This window comes from Oncorhynchus clarkii, chromosome 20 (assembly GCF_045791955.1).
Source record: "Oncorhynchus clarkii lewisi isolate Uvic-CL-2024 chromosome 20, UVic_Ocla_1.0, whole genome shotgun sequence".
Classification (NCBI taxonomy): domain Eukaryota; kingdom Metazoa; phylum Chordata; class Actinopteri; order Salmoniformes; family Salmonidae; genus Oncorhynchus; species Oncorhynchus clarkii.
Window position 1 is genome coordinate 52,409,449 of NC_092166.1, and position 25,956 is coordinate 52,435,404.

The 25,956-nt window shown below is 42.9% G+C and overlaps 8 non-coding genes across 8 annotated transcripts; all 8 read right to left on the reverse strand.

Annotated features, from left to right (window-relative positions):
* Window positions 1–12,059: 12,059 nt before the first annotated feature.
* Window positions 12,060–12,132, reverse strand: trnaf-gaa (transfer RNA phenylalanine (anticodon GAA)). Its single transcript has one exon. It is a non-coding gene; the product is annotated as a tRNA-Phe (tRNA).
* An 82-nt stretch (window positions 12,133–12,214) lies between these two features.
* On the reverse strand, window positions 12,215–12,288 carry trnai-aau (transfer RNA isoleucine (anticodon AAU)). Its single transcript has one exon. It is a non-coding gene; the product is annotated as a tRNA-Ile (tRNA).
* Window positions 12,289–13,161: 873 nt separating this feature from the next.
* Window positions 13,162–13,234, reverse strand: trnaf-gaa (transfer RNA phenylalanine (anticodon GAA)). Its single transcript has one exon. It is a non-coding gene; the product is annotated as a tRNA-Phe (tRNA).
* Window positions 13,235–14,262: 1,028 nt separating this feature from the next.
* trnaf-gaa (transfer RNA phenylalanine (anticodon GAA)) lies at window positions 14,263–14,335 on the reverse strand. Its single transcript has one exon. It is a non-coding gene; the product is annotated as a tRNA-Phe (tRNA).
* Window positions 14,336–14,417: 82 nt separating this feature from the next.
* On the reverse strand, window positions 14,418–14,491 carry trnai-aau (transfer RNA isoleucine (anticodon AAU)). Its single transcript has one exon. It is a non-coding gene; the product is annotated as a tRNA-Ile (tRNA).
* A 1,061-nt stretch (window positions 14,492–15,552) lies between these two features.
* trnaf-gaa (transfer RNA phenylalanine (anticodon GAA)) lies at window positions 15,553–15,625 on the reverse strand. The gene has a single exon. It is a non-coding gene; the product is annotated as a tRNA-Phe (tRNA).
* Window positions 15,626–16,660: 1,035 nt separating this feature from the next.
* On the reverse strand, window positions 16,661–16,733 carry trnai-gau (transfer RNA isoleucine (anticodon GAU)). Its single transcript has one exon. It is a non-coding gene; the product is annotated as a tRNA-Ile (tRNA).
* Window positions 16,734–25,455: 8,722 nt separating this feature from the next.
* Window positions 25,456–25,528, reverse strand: trnaf-gaa (transfer RNA phenylalanine (anticodon GAA)). The gene has a single exon. It is a non-coding gene; the product is annotated as a tRNA-Phe (tRNA).
* Window positions 25,529–25,956: the final 428 nt, after the last annotated feature.

A 25,956-nucleotide genomic window follows, 5' to 3' on the forward strand; every position in this document is an offset into this window, starting at 1 on the left:
CATAATGACATCTAAATGACTGGTGGACACTGACTTGCTAGTTGACTTTTGTGCATTTGCAATATGTTTAAACGGAGAGGGACCATCACCAAAATGTCATTCTGAAATCAACACAAAAAATGGCATCACCATAGTCTCCAGACTGTGACGAGTTCAACGAGACGCCCCGCTTGACCGTAGCTCGTTCTGAGTGCAGCAAACTTGAAAAAAAGAAGGCCCAAAATGAAGCCTGCCCCACAATGTCATTTGATTTTGGGTGGTAGTGAGAGAACCGTTAGGGTGAGAAGCACAATTCGACCTCAGGTACGTTCCTGAGGTCCTCCCGATCCGTGCAAGCCTAACCTTGACCGTGTGGCATTAACCCTTCACAGTAAAAAGAAGATGTTTACTTGAAACAGCTTGCTTTGACTTCTCTCCCCATAGGAATACATTGCCTGCACCTCTAAATTCAACCTGAAGCCTATGTGGGTTATGAATGCCTTATGAACCTGTCTTCTATGACAGTCCATCAGGCCACTATGAGGTCTACCTATGTCGAATCTAAGCTTCCTGGAGCAACCGGAAGTGGTTAAAATCACCCTAAAAGTTTTTACCCATACACTGCCTGCAGTTTGATAGACATAGTGCATTCAACCCTGTGTAGATCAGTCAATTCTTAACGTAAAGACTTAAAACTCTGGATTCTGTAAGTGGCTATGTCAATCAAGATATGTGTTGACTTATAGCTTCCTGTGCCAACCGGAAGTGCCATAATTGGTGTCTCAGGGGCTGTTTCGAGGGGTTAAAAAAGTCTGATCTCTCCAAAATGTCATATGTGTGACTAGGTAACCCTTCTGAACTGTAAATCAGTCATTTCTCCCAACAGATGTCAAAGAAAAGCTCCCTCACACACACACAGGAAGGATGGAGTGATAAAGTGCGGTGCTTAAAGACACAGAGAGCAGGAAATGGCATTACCATAGTCTCCAGACTGTGCTGAGTTCAACGAGCTATCCCGCTTGACCGTAGCTCGCTCGGTCTAGGCGCAGCGACCATTAGAATAGTAGGCCCAAAATGAAGCCTGCCCCACAACGTCATTTGATTTTGGGTGAGAGTGAGAGAACCGTTAGGGTGAGAAGAAAAATTCCACCACAGGAATGTTCCTAAGGTCCTCCCGATCCGTGCAAGCCTAACCTTGACCGTGTGGCATTAACCCTTAACAGTAAAACAGTGTTTTTTGATCTCACAGAATGCAGTGTCATCTCTCCCCATAGGAATACATTGCCTGCACCCCTAATTTCAACCTGAAGTCTATATGGGTTATGAATGCCGTATGAACCTGTCTTCGGTACCAGTCCATCAGGCCACTATGAGGTCTACCTGTGTTGATTCTAAGCTTCCTGGACCAACCGGAAGTGGTTAAAATGCCCCTAAAAGTGTTTACCCATACCCTGCCTGCAGTTTGATAGACATAGTGCATTCAACCCTGTGTAAATCAGTCAATTCTTAACGTAAGGACTTAAAACTCAGGATTCTGTAACAGCATACCCCAATGAGGATATGTGTTGATTTGTAGCTTCCTGTGCCAACCGGAAGTGCCATAATTGGTGTCTCAGGGGCTGTTTCGAAGGGTTAAAAAAGTCAGATCTGTCCAAAACTTCATATATGTGATTAGGCAACCCCCATGAACTGTAAATCAGTCATTTTTCCCCAAAAAATTCAAAGGAAAAAAAAATCACACTAAAACACAACTTGGAAGGAGGGACGTATTGGGGTGCGTAGAGACAGACAGTGGCTGCAATAGTTAGCTTTGTTGGAGCTAAAAAAGAACCGTCAGACCTAGAGTTCCGAAACTTTAGAAACCTGTTCTAGACCTCCGGTCGATGGTGCGTGGTGAGTTACGTGGCTCTAGACGGTTCTCGGACCGAGAAACAGCCTCGTACATTTGCAATACCTTCAATTCATTTTGACCATTACGAAAATGACGACGTTTAGAAAAGTCTCAGAGACGCAAGGCTAGGTGCATTGAAACCGGCTCGGCCCATAGAGACGGACCCCGACGTTTCTGTCCGATAGCTCGTTCAAGGACCCCGTAGCAAGTCATGGAAAATAGTGGATTTTCAGCACCAATTAGGGTTTTTCTCGGACACCAAATGACCTATCGAGCCGAAACTCGGGATTCGGGGTCGCCTCACATAGGACTTCACATAATGTCCGAACTGGACCCGCAGCTAGAACGTAACTATGTGTTTTACCTTTTTATTATGTTTTAAACTGAAGGCGCTGTGAATTATGGGCCTGCTCTGACATATGTGATAGTTGGCTTCTAAATGAGTAGGAAAAAGTGGGTTTGGTGTCAATTGATATCCGTTTGGTGTCATAATGACATCTAATTGACTGATGGACACTGACTTGCTAGTTGACTTTTGTGCATTTGCAATATGTTTAAACGGAGAGGGACCATCACCAAAATGTCATTCTGAAATCAACACAAAAAATGGCATCACCATAGTCTCCAGACTGTGCCGAGTTCAACGAGACGCCCCGCTTGACCGTAGCTCGTTCTGAGTGCAGCGAACTTGAAAAAAAGAAGGCCCAAAATGAAGCCTGCCCCACAATGTCATTTGATTTTGGGTGGCAGTGAGAGAACCGTTAGGGTGAGAAGCACAATTCGACCTCAGGTACGTTCCTGAGGTCCTCCCGATCCGTGCAAGCCTAACCTTGACCGTGTGGCATTAACCCTTCACAGTAAAAAGAAGGTGTTTACTTGAAACAGCTTGCTTTGACTTCTCTCCCCATAGGAATACATTGCCTGCACCTCTAAATTCAACCTGAAGCCTATGTGGGTTATGAATGCCTTATGAACCTGTCTTCTATGACAGTCCATCAGGCCACTATGAGGTCTACCTGTGTCGAATCTAAGCTTCCTGGAGCAACCGGAAGTGGTTAAAATCACCCTAAAAGTGTTTACCCATACACTGCCTGCAGTTTGATAGACATAGTGCATTCAACCCTGTGTAGATCAGTCAATTCTTAACGTAAAGACTTAAAACTCAGGATTCTGTAAGTGGCTATGTCAATCAAGATATGTGTTGACTTATAGCTTCCTGTGCCAACCGGAAGTGCCATAATTGGTGTCTCAGGGGCTGTTTCGAGGGGTTAAAAAAGTCTGATCTCTCCAAAATGTCATATGTGTGACTAGGTAACCCTTCTGAACTGTAAATCAGTCATTTCTCCCAACAGATGTCAAAGAAAAGCTCCCTCACACACACACAGGAAGGATGGAGTGATAAAGTGCGGTGCTTAAAGACACAGAGAGCAGGAAATGGCATTACCATAATCCCTAGGCCGTGCCGAGTTCAACGAGATATCCCGCTTGACCGTAGCTCGCTCGGTCTAGGCGCAGCGACCATTAGAAAGTAGGCCCAAAATGAAGCCTGCCCCACAATGTCATTTGATTTTGGGTGAGAGTGAGAGAACCGTTAGGGTGAGAAGAAAAATTCCACCACAGGAATGTTCCTAAGGTCCTCCCGATCCGTGCAAGCCTAACCTTGACCGTGTGGCATTAACCCTTAACAGTAAAACAGTGTTTTTTGATCTCACAGATTACAGTGTCATCTCTCCCCATAGGAATACATTGCCTGCACCCCTAATTTCAACCTGAAGTCTATATGGGTTATGAATGCCGTATGAACCTGTCTTCGGTACCAGTCCATCAGGCCACTATGAGGTCTACCTGTGTTGATTCTGAGCTTCCTGGACCAACCGGAAGTGGTTAAAATGCCCCTAAAAGTGTTTACCCATACCCTGCCTGCAGTTTGACAGACATAGTGCATTCAACCCTGTGTAAATCAGTCAGTTCTTAACGTAAGGACTTAAAACTCAGGATTCTGTAACAGCATACCCCAATGAGGATATGTGTTGATTTATAGCTTCCTGTGCCAACCGGAAGTGCCATAATTGGTGTCTCAGGGGCTGTTTCGAAGGGTTAAAAAAGTCTGATCTTTCCAAAACTTCATATGTGTGATTAGGCAACCCCCATGAACTGTAAATCAGTCATTTTTCCCCAAAAAATTCAAAGGAAAAAAAAATCACACTAAAACACAACTTGGAAGGAGGGACGTATTGGGGTGCGTAGAGACAGACAGTGGCTGCAATAGTTAGCTTTGTTGGAGCTAAAAAAGAACCGTCAGACCTAGAGTTCCGAAACTTTAGAAACCTGTTCTAGACCTCCGGTCGATGGTGCGTGGTGAGTTACGTGGCTCTAGACGGTTCTCGGACCGAGAAACAGCCTCGTACATTTGCAATACCTTCAATTCATTTTGACCATCACAAAAATGACGACGTTTAGAAAAGTCTCAGAGACGCAAGGCTAGGTGCATTGAAACCGGCTCGGCCCATAGAGACGGACCCCAACGTTTCTGTCCGATAGCTCGTTCAAGGACCCCGTAGCAAGGCATGGAAAAAAGTGGATTTTCAGCACCAATTAGGGTTTTTCTCGGACACCAAATGACCTATCGAGCCGAAACTCGGGATTCGGGGTCGCCTCACATAGGACTTCACATAATGTCCGAACTGGACCCGCAGCTAGAACGTAACTATGTGTTTTACCTTTTTATTATGTTTTAAACTGAAGGCGCTGTGAATTATGGGCCTGCTCTGACATATGTGATAGTTGGCTTCTAAATGAGTAGGAAAAAGTGGGTTTGGTGTCAATTGATATCCGTTTGGTGTCATAATGACATCTAATTGACTGATGGACACTGACTTGCTAGTTGACTTTTGTGCATTTGCAATATGTTTAAACGGAGAGGGACCATCACCAAAATGTCATTCTGAAATCAACACAAAAAATGGCATCACCATAGTCTCCAGACTGTGCCGAGTTCAACGAGACGCCCCGCTTGACCGTAGCTCGTTCTGAGTGCAGCGAACTTGAAAAAAAGAAGGCCCAAAATGAAGCCTGCCCCACAATGTCATTTGATTTTGGGTGGCAGTGAGAGAACCGTTAGGGTGAGAAGCACAATTCGACCTCAGGTGCGTTCCTGAGGTCCTCCCGATCCGTGCAAGCCTAACCTTGACCGTGTGGCATTAACCCTTCACAGTAAAAAGAAGGTGTTTACTTGAAACAGCTTGCTTTGACTTCTCTCCCCATAGGAATACATTGCCTGCACCTCTAAATTCAACCTGAAGCCTATGTGGGTTATGAATGCCTTATGAACCTGTCTTCTATGACAGTCCATCAGGCCACTATGAGGTCTACCTGTGTCGAATCTAAGCTTCCTGGAGCAACCGGAAGTGGTTAAAATCACCCTAAAAGTGTATACCCATACACTGCCTGCAGTTTGATAGACATAGTGCATTCAACCCTGTGTAGATCAGTCAATTCTTAACGTAAAGACTTAAAACTCAGGATTCTGTAAGTGGCTATGTCAATCAAGATATGTGTTGACTTATAGCTTCCTGTGCCAACCGGAAGTGCCATAATTGGTGTCTCAGGGGCTGTTTCGAGGGGTTAAAAAAGTCTGATCTCTCCAAAATGTCATATGTGTGACTAGGTAACCCTTCTGAACTGTAAATCAGTCATTTCTCCCAACAGATGTCAAAGAAAAGCTCCCTCACACACACACAGGAAGGATGGAGTGATAAAGTGCGGTGCTTAAAGACACAGAGAGCAGGAAATGGCATTACCATAATCCCTAGGCCGTGCCGAGTTCAACGAGATATCCCTCTTGACCGTAGCTCGCTCGGTCTAGGCGCAGCGACCATTAGAAAGTAGGCCCAAAATGAAGCCTGCCCCACAACGTCATTTGATTTTGGGTGAGAGTGAGAGAACCGTTAGGGTGAGAAGAAAAATTCCACCACAGGAATGTTCCTAAGGTCCTCCCGATCCGTGCAAGCCTAACCTTGACCGTGTGGCATTAACCCTTAACAGTAAAACAGTGTTTTTTGATCTCACAGATTACAGTGTCATCTCTCCCCATAGGAATACATTGCCTGCACCCCTAATTTCAACCTGAAGTCTATATGGGTTATGAATGCCGTATGAACCTGTCTTCGGTACCAGTCCATCAAGCCACTATGAGGTCTACCTGTGTTGATTCTGAGCTTCCTGGACCAACCGGAAGTGGTTAAAATCACCCTAAAAGTGTTTACCCATACCCTGTCTGCAGTTTGATAGACATAGTGCATTCAACCCTGTGTAAATCAGTCAGTTCTTAACGTAAGGACTTAAAACTCAGGATTCTGTAACAGCATACCCCAATGAGGATATGTGTTGATTTATAGCTTCCTGTGCCAACCGGAAGTGCCATAATTGGTGTCTCAGGGGGTGTTTCGAGGGGTTAAAAAAGTCTGATCTTTCCAAAACTTCATATGTGTGATTAGGCAACCCCCATGAACTGTAAATCAGTCATTTTTCCCCCAAAAATTCAAAGGAAAAAAAAATCACACTAAAACACAACTTGGAAGGAGGGACGTATTGGGGTGCGTAGAGACAGACAGTGGCTGCAATAGTTAGCTTTGTTGGAGCTAAAAAAGAACCGTCAGACCTAGAGTTCCGAAACTTTAGAAACCTGTTCTAGACCTCCGGTCGATGGTACGTGGCTCTAGACGGTTCTCGGACCGAGAAACAGCCTCGTACGTTTGCAATACCTTCAATTCATTTTGACCATCACAAAAATGACGACGTTTAGAAAAGTCTCAGAGACGCAAGGCTAGGTGCATTGAAACCGGCTCAGCCCATAGAGACGGACCCCAACATTTCTGTCCGATAGCTCGTTCAAGGACCCCGTAGCAAGGCATGGAAAAAAAGTGGATTTTCAGCACCAATTAGGGTTTTTCTCGGACACCAAATGACCTATCGAGCCGAAACTCGGGATTCGGGGTCGCCTCACATAGGACTTCACATAATGTCCGAACTGGACCCGCAGCTAGAACGTAACTATGTGTTTTACCTTTTTATTATGTTTTAAACTGAAGGCGCTGTGAATTATGGGCCTGCTCTGACATATGTGATAGTTGGCTTCTAAATGAGTAGGAAAAAGTGGGTTTGGTGTCAATTGATATCCGTTTGGTGTCATAATGACATCTAATTGACTGATGGACACTGACTTGCTAGTTGACTTTTGTGCATTTGCAATATGTTTAAACGGAGAGGGACCATCACCAAAATGTCATTCTGAAATCAACACAAAAAATGGCATCACCATAGTCTCCAGACTGTGCCGAGTTCAACGAGACGCCCCGCTTGACCGTAGCTCGTTCTGAGTGCAGCGAACTTGAAAAAAAGAAGGCCCAAAATGAAGCCTGCCCCACAATGTCATTTGATTTTGGGTGGCAGTGAGAGAACCGTTAGGGTGAGAAGCACAATTCGACCTCAGGTGCGTTCCTGAGGTCCTCCCGATCCGTGCAAGCCTAACCTTGACCGTGTGGCATTAACCCTTCACAGTAAAAAGAAGGTGTTTACTTGAAACAGCTTGCTTTGACTTCTCTCCCCATAGGAATACATTGCCTGCACCTCTAAATTCAACCTGAAGCCTATGTGGGTTATGAATGCCTTATGAACCTGTCTTCTAAGACAGTCCATCAGGCCACTATGAGGTCTACCTGTGTCGAATCTAAGCTTCCTGGAGCAACCGGAAGTGGTTAAAATCACCCTAAAAGTGTATACCCATACACTGCCTGCAGTTTGATAGACATAGTGCATTCAACCCTGTGTAGATCAGTCAATTCTTAACGTAAAGACTTAAAACTCAGGATTCTGTAAGTGGCTATGTCAACCAAGATATGTGTTAACTTATAGCTTCCTGTGCCAACCGGAAGTGCCATAATTGGTGTCTCAGGGGCTGTTTCGAGGGGTTAAAAAAGTCTGATCTCTCCAAAATGTCATATGTGTGACTAGATAAACCTTCTGAACTGTAAATCAGTAATTTCTCCCAACAGATGTCAAAGAAAACCTCCCTCACACACACACAGGAAGGATGGAGTGATAAAGTGCGGTGCTTAAAGACACAGAGAGCAGGAAATGGCATTACCATAATCCCTAGGCCGTGCCGAGTTCAACGAGATATCCCTCTTGACCGTAGCTCGCTCGGTCTAGGCGCAGCGACCATTAGAAAGTAGGCCCAAAATGTAGCCTGCCCCACAATGTCATTTGATTTTGGGTGAGAGTGAGAGAACCGTTAGGGTGAGAAGACAAATTCCACCACAGGAATGTTCCTAAGGTCCTCTCGATCCGTGCAAGCCTAACCTTGACCGTGTGGCATTAACCCTTAACAGTAAAACAGTGTTTTTTGATCTCACAGATTACAGTGTCATCTCTCCCCATAGGAATACATTGCCTGCACCCCTAATTTCAACCTGAAGTCTATATGGGTTATGAATGCCGTATGAACCTGTCTTCGGTACCAGTCCATCAGGCCACTATGAGGTCTACCTGTGTTGATTCTAAGCTTCCTGGACCAACCGGAAGTGGTTAAAATCACCCTAAAAGTGTTTACCCATACCCTGTCTGCAGTTTGATAGACTTAGTGCATTCAACCCTGTGTAAATCAGTCAATTCTTAACGTAAGGACTTAAAACTCAGGATTCTGTAACAGCATACCCCAATGAGGATATGTGTTGATTTATAGCTTCCTGTGCCAACCGGAAGTGCCATAATTGGTGTCTCAGGGGCTGTTTCGAAGGGTTAAAAAAGTCAGATCTGTCCAAAACTTCATATATGTGATTAGGCAACCCCCATGAACTGTAAATCAGTCATTTCTCCCCAAAAAAAATCAAAGGAAAAAAAAATCACACTAAAACACAACTTGGATGGAGGGACGTATTGGGGTGCGTAGAGACAGACAGTGGCTGCAATAGTTAGCTTTGTTGGAGCTAAAAAAGAACCGTCAGACCTAGAGTTCCGAAACTTTAGAAACCTGTTCTAGACCTCCGGTCGATGGTACGTGGTGAGTTACGTGGCTCTAGACGGTTCTCGGACCGAGAAACAGCCTCGTACATTTGCAATACCTTCAATTCATTTTGACCATTACGAAAATGACGACGTTTAGAAAAGTCTCAGAGATGCAAGGCTAGGTGCATTGAAACTGGCTCGGCCCATAGAGACGGACCCCAACGTTTCTGTCCGATAGCTCGTTCAAGGACCCTGTAGCAAGGCATGGAAAAAAAGTGAATTTTCAGCACCAATTAGGGTTTTTCTCGGACACCAAATGACCTATCAAGCCGAAACTTGGGATTCGGGGTCGCCTCAGCTAGGCTAACACATAACATAAGAAATGGACCCGCAGCTAGAACGTAACTACGTGTTTTATGGTTTTTTTATGGTTTGAACCGAAGGCATTGTGAATTTTGGGCCAGCTCTGAAGTATGTAATAGTTGGCTACTAAACGAGTTGGAAAAAGTGGGTTTGGTGTCAGTTTGTATCAGTTTGGTGTCAGAATGATATCTAATTGACTGATGGACTCTTGTCCACTTGACTCTTGTACATTTGCAATATGTTTAAACAGTGAGGTACCATCACCAAAAGCGACATTCTGAAATCAACCCTAACGAGCGATTGAGATGAACCAGAATCACTGCAAAGCCATCCCGAGTTCATCGGTCCAGTCAATTTCACATTCCTGCAGGATTTTTATAGCATGACCAATTCGTGATGATACCTGCCCATTAAAACATATTGCAAATGCACAGTGACTTTGAAAAAGTAAGGAAACATAAACAATTTATTTTTATTTTTGGGTGACCAGTTGCACGTGCATTTGCAATATGATTCTATAGTGAAAAAACATCACCAAAAGCGACATTCTGAAATCAACCCAAACGAGCGATTGAGATGACCCAGAATCACTGCAAAGCCATCCCGAGTTCATCCGGCCAGTCAATTTCACATTCCTGCAGGATTTTTATAGCATGACAAATTCGTGATGGTACCTGCCCATTAAAACATATTGCAAATGCACAGTGACTTTGAAAAAGTAAGGAAACATAGAATCAAAATTTTTTTTTTGGGTTACCAGTTGCACATTTCAGATCACCAGTTGCACATTTCAGATCACCAGTTGCACGGAGGAAAATCGTTACTTTTGACTTTGACTTTTGACTTCCTATGATATCATATTGCAAATGGACAAAACATATGCCTTATGCACAAGTAAAACAAAAAAAAATTATGATAATACAAGTTGACAAAGGTATAGTTTGAGCAAAGTATAGTTTGAATTTTGAGCATGACAAATTCGTGATGGTACCTGCCCATTAAAACATATTGCAAATGCACAGTGACTTTGAAAAAGTAAGGAAACATAAACAAATGGACATAATGAAATCATCATTTTTTTTTTCCGGTTACCAGTTGCACGCGCATTTGCAATATGATTCTATAGTGAAAAAACATCACCAAATGGACATGATGAAATCAACACAACGAGTGATGGAAATGAACAACTATCACTGCCCGGCCGTCCCGAGTTCATCAGTTCAGTCAATTTTGGCCCCCAAAAAAATTGACTTTTGACTTTGACTTTTGACTTCCTGTGAAATCATATTGCAAATGGACAAATCATATTCCTTATGCACAAGTAAAAAAAAAAAATTATGATAAAACATTTTACAAAAGTATATTCATACACTTCTTACACATGATTAATTGTCTTAAAATCGAAACAATTTCGAAAAACGGTCCAGAAAGCACTTTTTTTAGTTTTTAAAGTTTAAAAAAAAAATCACATTTTCGACTTTTGACATCCTATTAAATCATATTGCAAATGGACAAAACATATGCCTTATGCACAAGTAAAAAAAAAAAAAAATTATGATAATAAAATACGAATAAAGTATGTTGATACAGTTCTTATACGTGTGTAATTGACACAAAATTCGAAAGAATTTTGAAAAACGGTCCAGAAAGCACTTTTTTAAGGATGTGTGAAGTTTTTTACCAAATTTTGACATTTTTGACTTTTGACTTTTGACTTCCTATGAAATCATATTGCAAATGGACAATGCCTTATGCGCATGTAATTAAAAAAAAAAATGTGATATCAAAATTGGACAAAAGTATATTCATACAGTTCTTACACATGTGTAATTGACAAAAAAAAGCGAAAGAATTTCGAAAAACGGCCCAGAAAGCACTTTTTTAAGGGGTGATAAGTTTTGGGAAAAAAAATCCTTTTTTCAAAATGTTGCTTTTGGATGTTGACTTGGGTTGCATTTCCAACATGAAAAACCCCGGTGGAGCGCCCTGTTGGATTTTTGAGGTGTTACAATTGGCAATTGCCATATGGCATTTGCCATATACTTTGCACGAATCAACGCCGCTTTGGGTGGTATTGGATATCGTGTATATGGTTTGTCCAATGCCAATATCTTGCCATTCATTTTTGTCCAATTCAGGGGGGTATTCCCTTACATGGATCCAAGAAAACTCCAGTTCACACTTCATGCAGCCTTGTCTTACGACAACCTACTGTCATGTAAACAATGACAAGAAACTGTCATGTAAAAATGACAAGAAACTCTCATGTAACCCTGATGTCACAATGTCAGATGAAAAAGAAAGACATTACTTACTTTCAGAGAGCAGCGTATCACACACTCTAACCAACTGAGCTAACCGGCCGCTGGCTACAGAGCACAGTTGTTGAGATGCACCGAGCCTCTGCAAGTGCTGGAGCACAAACTAACAAGTCCACCAACAGCATAGCCTGACAAGACTGGACACTCTTGGTTGCTCCTTGTGGCAATTCCAAACAGCTGGGGAATTTGATCAATTGGTATTGTGTTCGCTTAGCATGCTGTAGGTAGTGGGATCGATGCCCGCATTCCCCAAAAACAATTTTTTTTGTGGATCCAAGAAAGCTCCAGTTCACACTTCATGCAGCCTTGTCTTACAACAACCTACTGCCATGTAACAATGACAAGCAACTTTCCTGTAACACTGATGTCAAAATGTCAGATGAAAAAGCAAGAAATTACTTACTTTCAGAGGAGCAGCGTAGCACACACCATTGAGGCCCACAAACAAAGCTGTGGATAGTTTCCTTGAAGCCAGAGCATTAAGAAAGAACAAATACAAATGCCGAAACCCGGGATCGAACCAGGGACCTTTAGATCTTCAGTCTAACGCTCTCCCAACTGAGCTATTTCGGCAATTCACTAATTTGATTTCTGTGGCACCCTTGACAATTCACATGCATGTGACTCACAATTTTGACACTCAAAATGTACATCATAGCCAGTACGGGGATCGAACCCATGACCTTGGTGTTATTAGCACCACACTCTAACCAACTGAGCTAACCGGCCATTTGCTATTTTGCTCAATTGTTGAAATGCACCGAGCCTCTGCAAGTGCTGGCACGTAAACAAACAAGTCCACCAACAGCATAGCCTGACAAGACTGGACCCTCTAGGTTGCTTCTTGCGGAAATTCCAAACGGCTGGGGAATTAGCTCAAATGCTTTGCATGCGTGAGGTAGTGGGATCGATGCCTGCATTCTCCAAAAGCAAATTCTTTCATGGATCCAAGAAAACTCCAGTTCACACTTCATGCAGCCTTGTCTTACGACAACCTACTGTCATGTAAACAACGACAAGAAACTGTCATGTAACAATGACAAGAAACTCTCATGTAACACTGATGTCACAATGTCAGATGAAAAAGAAAGACATTACTTACTTTCAGAGAGCAGCGTATCACACACTCTAACCAACTGAGCTAACCGGCCGCTGGCTACAGAGCACAGTTGTTGAGATGCACCGAGCCTCTGCAAGTGCTGGAGCACAAACTAACAAGTCCACCAACAGCATAGCCTGACAAGACTGGACACTCTTGGTTGCTCCTTGTGGCAATCCCAAACAGCTGGGGAATTTGATCAATTGGTATTGTGTTTGCTTAGCATGCTGTAGGTAGTGGGATCGATGCCCGCATTCCCCAAAAACTATTTTTTTTGTGGATCCAAGAAAGCTCCAGTTCACACTTCATGCAGCCTTGTCTTACGACAAACTACTGTCATGTAACAATGACAAGCAACTTTCCTGTAACACTGATGTCAAAATGTCAGATGAAAAAGCAAGAAATTACTTACTTTCAGAGGAGCAGCGTAGCACACACCATTGAGGCCCACAAACAAAGCTGTGGATAGTTTCCTTGAAGCCAGAGCATGAAGAAAGAACAAATGCCGAAACCCAGGATCGAACCAGGGACCTTTAAATCTTCAGTCTAACGCTCTCCCAACTGAGCTATTTTGGCAATTCACTAATTTTATTTCTGTGGCACCCTTGACAATTCACATGCATGTGACTCACAATTTTGACACTCAGAATGTACATCATAGCCAGTACGGGGATCGAACCCATGACCTTGGTGTTATTAGCACGACACTCTAACCAACTGAGCTAACCGGCCATTTGCTATTTTGCTCAATTGTTGAAATGCACCGAGCCTCTGCAAGTGCTGGCACGTAAACAAACAAGTCCACCAACAGCATAGCCTGACAAGACTGGACCCTCTAGGTTGCTTCTTGCGGAAATTCCAAACGGCTGGGGAATTAGCTCAAATGCTTTGCATGCGTGAGGTAGTGGGATCGATGCCTGCATTCCCCAAAAGCAAATTCTTTCATGGATCCAAGAAAACTCCAGTTCACACTTCATGCAGCCTTGTCTTACGACAACCTACTGTCATGTAACAATGACAAGAAACTGTCATGTAACAATGACAAGAAACTCTCATGTAACCCTGATGTCACAATGTCAGATGAAAAAGAAAGACATTACTTACTTTCAGAGAGCAGCGTATCACACACTCTAACCAACTGAGCTAACCGGCCGCTGGCTACAGAGCACAGTTTTTGAGATGCACCGAGCCTCTGCAAGTGCTGGAGCACAAACTAACAAGTCCACCAACAGCATAGCCTGACAAGACTGGACACTCTTGGTTGCTCCTTGTGGCAATCCCAAACAGCTGGGGAATTTGATCAATTGGTATTGTGTTTGCTTAGCATGCTGTAGGTAGTGGGATCGATGCCCGCATTCCCCAAAAACTATTTTTTTTGTGGATCCAAGAAAGCTCCAGTTCACACTTCATGCAGCCTTGTCTTACGACAAACTACTGTCATGTAACAATGACAAGCAACTTTCCTGTAACACTGATGTTAAAATGTCAGATGAAAAAGCAAGAAATTACTTACTTTCAGAGGAGCAGCGTAGCACACACCATTGAGGCCCACAAACAAAGCTGTGGATAGTTTCCTTGAAGCCAGAGCATGAAGAAAGAACAAATGCCGAAACCCGGGATCGAACCAGGGACCTTTAAATCTTCAGTCTAACGCTCTCCCAACTGAGCTATTTTGGCAATTCACTAATTTTATTTCTGTGGCACCCTTGACAATTCACATGCATGTGACTCACAATTTTGACACTCAAAATGTACATCATAGCCAGTACGGGGATCGAACCCATGACCTTGGTGTTATTAGCACCACACTCTAACCAACTGAGCTAACCGGCCATTTGCTATTTTGCTCAATTGTTGAAATGCACCGAGCCTCTGCAAGTGCTGGCACGTAAACAAACAAGTCCACCAACAGCATAGCCTGACAAGACTGGACCCTCTAGGTTGCTTCTTGCGGAAATTCCAAACGGCTGGGGAATTAGCTCAAATGCTTTGCATGCGTTGTTGAAATGCACCGAGCCTCTGCAAGTGCTGGCACGTAAACAAACAAGTCCACCAACAGCATAGCCTGACAAGACTGGACCCTCTAGGTTGCTTCTTGCGGAAATTCCAAACGGCTGGGGAATTAGCTCAAATGCTTTGCATGCGTGAGGTAGTGGGATCGATGCCTGCATTCTCCAAAAGCAAATACTTTCAAGGATCCAAGAAAACTCTTGTTCACACTTCATGCAGCCTTGTCTTACGCGAACCAGGGACCTTTAGATCTTCAGTCTAACGCTCTCCCAACTGAGCTATTTCGGCAATTCACTAAATGTATTTCTGTGGCACCCTTGACAATTCACATGCATGTGACTCACAATTTTGACACTCAAAATGTACATCATAACCAGTACAGGGATCGAACCCATGACCTTGGCGTTATTAGCATCACACTCTAACCAACTGAGCTAACCCGCCATTTGGTATTTTGCTCAATTGTGGAAATGCACCAAGCCTCTGCAAGTGCTGGCATGTAAACAAACAAGTCCACCAACAGCATAGCCTGACAATACTGGACCCTCTAGGTTGCTTCTTGCGGAAATTCCAAACGGCTGGGGAATTAGCTCAAATGCTTAGCATGCGTGAGGTAGTGGGATCGATGCCTGCATTCTCCAAAAGCAAATTCTTTCATGGATCCAAGAAAACTCCAGTTCACACTTCATGCAGTCTTACGACAACCTACTGTCATGTAACAATGACAAGCAACTTTCCTGTAACACTGATGTCAAAATGTCAGATGAAAAAGCAAGAAATTACTTACTTTCAGAGGAGCAGCGTAGCACACACCATTGAGGCCCACAAACAAAGCTGTGGATAGTTTCCTTGAAGCCAGAGCATGAAGAAAGAACAAATACGAATGCCAAAACCCGGGATCGAACCAGGGACCTTTAGATCTTCAGTCTAACGCTCTCCCAACTGAGCTATTTCGGCAATCCACTAAATGTATTTCTGTGGCACCCTTGACAATTCACATGCATGTGACTCACAATTTTGACACTCAAAATGTACATCATAACCAGTACAGGGATCGAACCCATGACCTTGGCATTATCAACATCACACTCTAACCAACTGAGCTAACCCTCCTTTTGGTATTTTGCTAAATTGTGGAAATGCACCTAGCCTCTGCAAGTGCTGGCATGTAAACAAACAAGTCCACCAACAGCATAGCCTGACAAGACTGGACCCTCTAGGTTGCTTCTTGCAGAAATTCCAAACGGCTGGAGAATTAGCTCAAATGCTTTGCATGCGTGAGGTAGTGGGATCGATTCCTGCATTCTCCAAAAGCATATTCTTTCATGGATCCAAGAAAACTCCAGTTCACACTTCATGCAGCCTTGTCTTACGACAACCTACTGTCATGTAAACAATGACAAGAAACTGTCATGTAAAAATGACAAGAAACTCTCATGTAACCCTGATGTCACAATGTCAGATGAAAAAGAAAGACATTACTTACTTTCAGAGAGCAGCGTATCACACACTCTAACCAACTGAGCTAACCGGCCGCTGGCTACAGAGCACAGTTGTTGAGATGCACCGAGCCTCTGCAAGTGCTGGAGCACAAACTAACAAGTCCACCAACAGCATAGCCTGACAAGACTGGACACTCTTGGTTGCTCCTTGTGGCAATCCCAAACAGCTGGGGAATTTGATCAATTGGTATTGTGTTTGCTTAGCATGCTGTAGGTAGTGGGATCGATGCCCGCATTCCCCAAAAACATTTTTTTTTGTGGATCCAAGAAAGCTCCAGTTCACACTTCATGCAGCCTTGTCTTACGACAACCTACTGTCATGTAACAATGACAAGCAACTTTCCTGTAACACTGATGTCAAAATGTCAGATGAAAAAGCAAGAAATTACTTACTTTCAGAGGAGCAGCGTAGCACACACCATTGAGGCCCACAAACAAAGCTGTGGATAGTTTCCTTGAAGCCAGAGCATGAAGAAAGAACAAATACAAATGCAGAAACCCGGGATCAAACCAGGGACCTTCAGATCATCAGTCTAACGCTCTCTCAACTGAGCTATTTCGGCAATTCATTAAATGTATTTCTGTGGCACCCTTGACAATTCACATGCATGTGACTCACAATTTTGACACTCAAAGTGTACATCATAACCAGTACGGGGATCGAACCCATGACCTTGGCGTTATTAGCACCACAGTCTAACCAACTGAGCTAACCGGCCATTTGCTATTTTGCTCAATTGTTGAAATGCACCGAGCCTCTGCAAGTGCTGGCACGTAAACAAACAAGTCCACCAACAGCATAGCCTGACAAGACTGGACCCTCTAGGTTGCTTCTTGCGGAAATTCCAAACGGCTGGGGAATTAGCTCAAATGCTTTGCATGCTATAGGTAGTGGGATCGATGCCTGCATTCTCCAAAAGCAAATTCTTTCATACATAAGGGAACATTTCGGCATTTCGTGTATGATCAGTGAAAAAGTCCATATTGCAAATGTACGGTCCCTTACTAGATGTCCGAAAACATTTGTAAAATTTGCGGTCGGCCCGTGCGGTAGGGCCAGACCTACCGGGAAGTCATCAAATGAACTTTGTCGGACATTCGGTTTCCGTTTTATAAAATAAACAAGTTTTGGACCATTTTTCCGCTATCCCGGAAATTCCCACAAGAGTGCATACGGAATCATATGGCAATTTGGCAAAACATCACGAATCACGACGGGGCCTTATCTCGAAAACGGAAAATATTTAGAAGCCGAAACTTGGTGAGCGTAGGTTTGGCATAATGGGCAGTTGGCCCCGAACAAGATGGCGTCTAGGCCTCAACGGTTTTTGAGTTATGGCCGTTTTTCTGGGATTAAAGGTCCAAAATGGAAGTAGAGAAATTATTTTTCCACTTCAGGTCAAAGTCAAGGAGCCTCCGGTGTCAATAAAAAAAGAACCAGCCATTTATCTATCGTCATTTAAGAGAAACGGAACAATGACAACTTGTTGATGGTCACAAATAGGCGTTTTTTTTTTCCAACGGTTACAGATCCAGTTGCAGGGTGTTCATACGAATCTTTTTAAAGTGTGCTGCGGAGCTCTGCGAGATTTCTGTGATTTTCTATGATTTTCTGAAATAACACACACATACTAAACCCTCCGTAAATAACTCAGTTCTTAACGTAAAGACTTAAAACTCAGGATTATGTAAAAGCATACCCCAATGAGGATATGTGGTGACTTATAGCTTCCTGTGCCAACCGGAAGTGCCATAATTGGTGTCTCAGGGGCTGTTTCGAAGGGTTAAAAAAGTCTGATCTGTCCAAAACTTCATATATGTGATTAGGCAACCCCCATGAACTGTAAATCAGTCATTTTTCCCCAAAAAAATCAAAGGAAAAAAAAATCACACTAAAACACAACTTGGATGGAGGGACGTATTGGGGTGCGTAAAGACAGACAGTGGCTGCAATAGTTAGCTTTGTTGGAGCTAAAAAAGAACCGTCAGACCTAGAGTTCTGAAACTTTAGAAACCTGTTCTAGACCTCCGGTCGATGGTACGTGGTGAGTTACGTGGCTCTAGACGGTTCTCGGACCGAGAAACAGCCTCGTACATTTGCAATACCTTCAATTCATTTTGACCATCACAAAAATGACGACGTTTAGAAAAGTCTCAGAGACGCAAGGCTAGGTGCATTGAAACCGGCTCGGCCCATAGAGACGGACCCCAACGTTTATGTCCGATAGCTCGTTCAAGGACCCTGTAGCAAGGCATGGAAAAAAGTGGATTTTCAGCACCAGTTAGGGTTTTTCTCGGACACCAAATGACCTATCGAGCCGAAACTCGGGATTCTGGGTCGCCTCACATAGGACTTCACATAATGTCCGAACTGGACCCGCAGCTAGAACGTAACTATGTGTTTTACCTTTTTATTATGTTTTAAACTAAAGGCGCTGTGAATTATGGGACTGCTCTGACATATGTGATAGTTGGCTTCTAAATGAGTAGTAAAAAGTGGGTTTGGTGTCATAATGACATCTAATTGACTGATGGACACTGACTTGCTAGTTGACTTTTGTGCATTTGCAATATGTTTAAACGGAGAGGGACCATCACCAAAATGGCATTCTGAAATCAACACAAAAAAATGGCATCACCATAGTCTCCAGACTGTGCTGAGTTCAACGAGCTATCCCGCTTGACCGTAGCTCGCTCGGTCTAAGCGCAACGACCATTAGAAAAGTAGGCCCAAAATGAAGCCTGCCCCACAATGTCATTTGCTTTTGAGTGACAGTGAGAGAACCGTTTAGGTGAGAAGAAAAATTCCACCACATGAATGTTCCTAAGGTCCTCCCGATCCGTGCAAGCCTAACCTTGACCGTGTGGCATTAACCCTTAACAGTAAAACAGTGTTTTTTGATCTCACAGATTACAGTGTCATCTCTCCCCATAGGAATACATTGCCTGCACCCCTAATTTCAACCTGAAGTCTATATGGGTTATGAATGCCGTATGAACCTGTCTTCGGTACCAGTCCATCAAGCCACTATGAGGTCTACCTGTGTTGATTCTGAGCTTCCTGGACCAACCGGAAGTGGTTAAAATGCCCCTAAAAGTGTTTACCCATACCCTGCCTGCAGTTTGACAGACATAGTGCATTCAACCCTGTGTAAATCAGTCAGTTCTTAACGTAAGGACTTAAAACTCAGGATTCTGTAACAGCATACCCCAATGAGGATATGTGTTGATTTATAGCTTCCTGTGCCAACCGGAAGTGCCATAATTGGTGTCTCAGGGGCTGTTTCGAAGGGTTAAAAAAGTCAGATCTGTCCAAAACTTCATATATGTGATTAGGCAACCCCCATGAACTGTAAATCAGTCATTTTTCCCCCAAAAATTCAAAGGAAAAAAAAATCACACTAAAACACAACTTGGAAGGAGGGACGTATTGGGGTGCGTAGAGACAGACAGTGGCTGCAATAGTTAGCTTTGTTGGAGCTAAAAAAGAACCGTCAGACCTAGAGTTCCGAAACTTTAGAAACCTGTTCTAGACCTCCGGTCGATGGTACGTGGCTCTAGACGGTTCTCGGACCGAGAAACAGCCTCGTACGTTTGCAATACCTTCAATTCATTTTGACCATCACAAAAATGACGACGTTTAGAAAAGTCTCAGAGACGCAAGGCTAGGTGCATTGAAACCGGCTCGGCCCATAGAGACGGACCCCAACATTTCTGTCCGATAGCTCGTTCAAGGACCCCGTAGCAAGGCATGGAAAAAAAGTGGATTTTCAGCACCAATTAGGGTTTTTCTCGGACACCAAATGACCTATCGAGCCGAAACTCGGGATTCGGGGTCGCCTCACATAGGACTTCACATAATGTCCGAACTGGACCCGCAGCTAGAACGTAACTATGTGTTTTACCTTTTTATTATGTTTTAAACTGAAGGCGCTGTGAATTATGGGCCTGCTCTGACATATGTGATAGTTGGCTTCTAAATGAGTAGGAAAAAGTGGGTTTGGTGTCAATTGATATCCGTTTGGTGTCATAATGACATCTAATTGACTGATGGACACTGACTTGCTAGTTGACTTTTGTGCATTTGCAATATGTTTAAACGGAGAGGGACCATCACCAAAATGTCATTCTGAAATCAACACAAAAAATGGCATCACCATAGTCTCCAGACTGTGCCGAGTTCAACGAGACGCCCCGCTTGACCGTAGCTCGTTCTGAGTGCAGCGAACTTGAAAAAAAGAAGGCCCAAAATGAAGCCTGCCCCACAGTGTCATTTGATTTTGGGTGGCAGTGAGAGAACCGTTAGGGTGAGAAGCACAATTCGACCTCAGGTGCGTTCCTGAGGTCCTCCCGATCCGTGCAAGCCTAACCTTGACCGTGTGGCATTAACCCTTCACAGTAAAAAGAAGGTGTTTACTTGAAACAGCTTGCTTTGACTTCTCTCCCCATAGGAATACATTGCCTGCACCTCTAAATTCAACCTGAAGCCTATGTGGGTTATGAATGCCTTATGAACCTGTCTTCTAAGACAGTCCATCAGGCCACTATGAGGTCTACCTGTGTCGAATCTAAGCTTCCTGGAGCAACCGGAAGTGGTTAAAATCACCCTAAAAGTGTATACCCATACACTGCCTGCAGTTTGATAGACATAGTGCATTCAACCCTGTGTAGATCAGTCAATTCTTAACGTAAAGACTTAAAACTCAGGATTCTGTAAGTGGCTATGTCAACCAAGATATGTGTTAACTTATAGCTTCCTGTGCCAACCGGAAGTGCCATAATTGGTGATTGGTGATCTCTCCAAAATGTCATATGTGTGACTAGGCAACCCTTCTGAACTGTAAATCAGTCATTTCTCCCAACAGATGTCAAAGAAAACCTCCCTCACACACACACAGGAAGGATGGAGTGATAAAGTGCGGTGCTTAAAGACACAGAGAGCAGGAAATGGCATTACCATAATCCCTAGGCCGTGCCGAGTTCAACGAGATATCCCTCTTGACCGTAGCTCGCTCGGTCTAGGCGCAGCGACCATTAGAAAGTAGGCCCAAAATGTAGCCTGCCCCACAATGTCATTTGATTTTGGGTGAGAGTGAGAGAACCGTTAGGGTGAGAAGACAAATTCCACCACAGGAATGTTCCTAAAGTCCTCTCGATCCGTGCAAGCCTAACCTTGACCGTGTGGCATTAACCCTTAACAGTAAAACAGTGTTTTTTGATCTCACAGATTACAGTGTCATCTCTCCCCATAGGAATACATTGCCTGCACCCCTAATTTCAACCTGAAGTCTATATGGGTTATGAATGCCGTATGAACCTGTCTTCGGTACCAGTCCATCAGGCCACTATGAGGTCTACCTGTGTTGATTCTAAGCTTCCTGGACCAACCGGAAGTGGTTAAAATCACCCTAAAAGTGTTTACCCATACCCTGTCTGCAGTTTGATAGACATAGTGCATTCAACCCTGTGTAAATCAGTCAATTCTTAACGTAAGGACTTAAAACTCAGGATTCTGTAACAGCATACCCCAATGAGGATATGTGTTGATTTATAGCTTCCTGTGCCAACCGGAAGTGCCATAATTGGTGTCTCAGGGGCTGTTTCGAAGGGTTAAAAAAGTCAGATCTGTCCAAAACTTCATATATGTGATTAGGCAACCCCCATGAACTGTAAATCAGTCATTTTTCCCCCAAAAAATCAAAGGAAAAAAAAATCACACTAAAACACAACTTGGATGGAGGGACGTATTGGGGTGCGTAGAGACAGACAGTGGCTGCAATAGTTAGCTTTGTTGGAGCTAAAAAAGAACCGTCAGACCTAGAGTTCCGAAACTTTAGAAACCTGTTCTAGACCTCCGGTCGATGGTACGTGGTGAGTTACGTGGCTCTAGACGGTTCTCGGACCGAGAAACAGCCTCGTACATTTGCAATACCTTCAATTCATTTTGACCATTACGAAAATGACGACGTTTAGAAAAGTCTCAGAGATGCAAGGCTAGGTGCATTGAAACCGGCTCGGCCCATAGAGACGGACCCCAACGTTTCTGTCCGATAGCTCGTTCAAGGACCCTGTAGCAAGGCATGGAAAAAAGTGGATTTTCAGCACCAATTAGGGTTTTTCTCGGACACCAAATGACCTATCGAGCCGAAACTTGGGATTCGGGGTCGCCTCAGCTAGGCTAACACATAACATAAGAAATGGACCCGCAGCTAGAACGTAACTACGTGTTTTATGGTTTTTTTATGGTTTGAACCGAAGGCGTTGTGAATTTTGGGCCAGCTCTGAAGTATGTAATAGTTGGCTACTAAACGAGTTGGAAAAAGTGGGTTTGGTGTCAGTTTGTATCAGTTTGGTGTCAGAATGAAATCTAATTGACTGATGGACTCTTGTCCACTTGACTCTTGTACATTTGCAATATGTTTAAACAGTGAGGTACCATCACCAAAAGCGACATTCTGAAATCAACCCTAACGAGCGATTGAGATGAACCAGAATCACTGCAAAGCCATCCCGAGTTCATCGGGCCAGTCAATTTCACATTCCTGCAGGATTTTTATAGCATGACCAATTCGTGATGGTACCTGCCCATTGAAACATATTGCAAATGCACAGTGACTTTGAAAAAGTAAGGAAACATAAACAATTTTTTTTTTTTTTTGGGTGACCAGTTGCACGTGCATTTGCAATATGATTCTATAGTGAAAAAACATCACCAAATGCGACATTCTGAAATCAACCCAAACGAGCGATTGAGATGACCCAGAATCACTGCAAAGCCATCCCGAGTTCATCGGGCCAGTCAATTTCACATTCCTGCAGGATTTTTATAGCATGACCAATTTGTGATGGTACCTGCCCATTGAAACATATTGCAAATGCACAGTGACTTTGAAAAAGTAAGGAAACATAAACAAAAAAAAATTTTTTTTTTTTTTTGGGTGACCAGTTGCACGTGCATTTGCAATATGATTCTATAGTGAAAAAACATCACCAAAAGCGACATTCTGAAATCAACCCAAACGAGCGATTGAGATGACCCAGAATCACTGCAAAGCCATCCCGAGTTCATCCGGCCAGTCAATTTCACATTCCTGCAGGATTTTTATAGCATGACAAATTCGTGATGGTACCTGCCCATTAAAACATATTGCAAATGCACAGTGACTTTGAAAAAGTAAGGAAACATAGAATCAAATTTTTTTTTTTGGGTTACCAGTTGCACATTTCAGATCACCAGTTGCACATTTCAGATCACCAGTTGCACGGAGGAAAATCGTTACTTTTGACTTTGACTTTTGACTTCCTATGATATCATATTGCAAATGGACAAAACATATGCCTTATGCACAAGTAAAACAAAAAAAAATTATGATAATACAAGTTGACAAAGGTATAGTTTGAGCAAAGTATAGTTTGAATTTTGAGCATGACAAATTCGTGATGGTACCTGCCCATTAAAACATATTGCAAATGCACAGTGACTTTGAAAAAGTAAGGAAACATAAACAAATGGACATAATGAAATCATCATTTTTTTTTCCGGTTACCAGTTGCACGCGCATTTGCAATATGATTCTATAGTGAAAAAACATCACCAAATGGACATGATGAAATCAACACAACGAGTGATGGAAATGAACAACTATCACTGCCCGGCCGTCCCGAGTTCATCAGTTCAGTCAATTTTGGCCCCCAAAAAAATTGACTTTTGACTTTGACTTTTGACTTCCTGTGAAATCATATTGCAAATGGACAAATCATATTCCTTATGCACCAGTAAAAAAAATAAAATTATGATAAAACATTTTACAAAAGTATATTCATACACTTCTTACACATGATTAATTGTCTTAAAATCGAAACAATTTCGAAAAACGGTCCAGAAAGCACTTTTTTTAGTTTTTAAAGTTTAAAAAAAAAATCACATTTTCGACTTTTGACATCCTATTAAATCATATTGCAAATGGACAAAACATATGCCTTATGCACAAGTAAAAAAAAAAAAAAAATTATGATAATAAAATACGAATAAAGTATGTTGATACAGTTCTTAAACGTGTGTAATTGACACAAAATTCGAAAGAATTTTGAAAAACGGACCAGAAAGCACTTTTTTAAGGATGTGTGAAGTTTTTTACCAAATTTTGACATTTTTGACTTTTGACTTTTGACTTCCTATGAAATCATATTGCAAATGGACAAAACATATGCCTTATGTAATTAAAAAAAAATAATGTGATATCAAAATTGGACAAAAGTATATTCATACAGTTCTTACACATGTGTAATTGACAAAAAAAGCGAAAGAATTTCGAAAAACGGCCCAGAAAGCACTTTTTTAAGGGGTGATAAGTTTTGGAAAAAAAAATCATTTTTTCAAAATTTTGCTTTTGGATGTTGACTTGGGTTGCATTTCCAACATGAAAAACCCCGGTGGAGCGCACTCGCCCCCTGTTGGATTTTTGAGGTGTTACAATTGGCAATGGCCATATGGCATTTGCCATATACTTTGCACGAATCAACGCCGCTTTGGGTGGTATTGGACATCGTGTAAATGGTTTGTCCAATGCCAATATCTTGCCATTCATTTTTGTCCAATTCAGGGGGGTATTCCCTTACATGGATCCAAGAAAACTCTAGTTCACACTTCATGCAGCCTTGTCTACGACAACCTACTGTCATGTAAACAATGACAAGAAACTGTCATGTAACAATGCCAAGAAACTGTCATGTAACACTGATGTCACAATGTCAGATGAAAAAGAAAGACATTACTTACTTTCAGAGAGCAGCGTATCACACACTCTAACTACCTGAGCTAACCGGCCGCTGGCTACAGAGCACAGTTGTTGAGATGCACCGAGCCTCTGCAAGTGCTGGAGCACAAACTAACAAGTCCACCAACAGCATAGCCTGACAAGACTGGACACTCTTGGTTGCTCCTTGTGGCAATTCCAAACAGCTGGGGAATTTGATCAATTGGTATTGTGTTTGCTTAGCATGCTGTAGGTAGTGGGATCGATGCCCGCATTCCCCAAAAACATTTTTTTTTGTCGATCCAAGAAAGCTCCAGTTCACACTTCATGCAGCCTTGTCTTACGACAACCTACTGTCATGTAACAATGACAAGCAACTTTCCTGTAACACTGATGTCAAAATGTCAGATGAAAAAGCAAGAAATTACTTACTTTCAGAGGAGCAGCGTAGCACACACCATTGAGGCCCACAAACAAAGCTGTGGATAGTTTCCTTGAAGCCAGAGCATTAAGAAAGAACAAATACAAATGCCGAAACCCAGGATCGAACCAGGGACCTTTAGATCTTCAGTCTAACGCTCTCCCAACTGAGCTATTTCGGCAATTCACTAATTTTATTTCTGTGGCACCCTTGACAATTCACATGCATGTGACTCACAATTTTGACACTCAAAATGTACATCATAGCCAGTACGGGGATCGAACCCATGACCTTGGCGAAAATAGCAGCACACTCTAACCAACTGAGCTAACCGACCATTTGCTATTTTGCTCAATTGTTGAAATGCACCGAGCCTCTGCAAGTGCTGGCACTTAAACAAACAAGTCCACCAACAGCATAGCCTGACAAGACTGGACCCTCTAGGTTGCTTCTTGCGGAAATTCCAAACGGCTGGGGAATTAGCTCAAATGCTTTGCATGCGTGAGGTAGTGGGATCGATGCCTGCATTCTCCAAAAGCAAATTCTTTCATGGATCCAAGAAAACTCCAGTTCACACTTCATGCAGCCTTGTCTTACGACAACCTACTG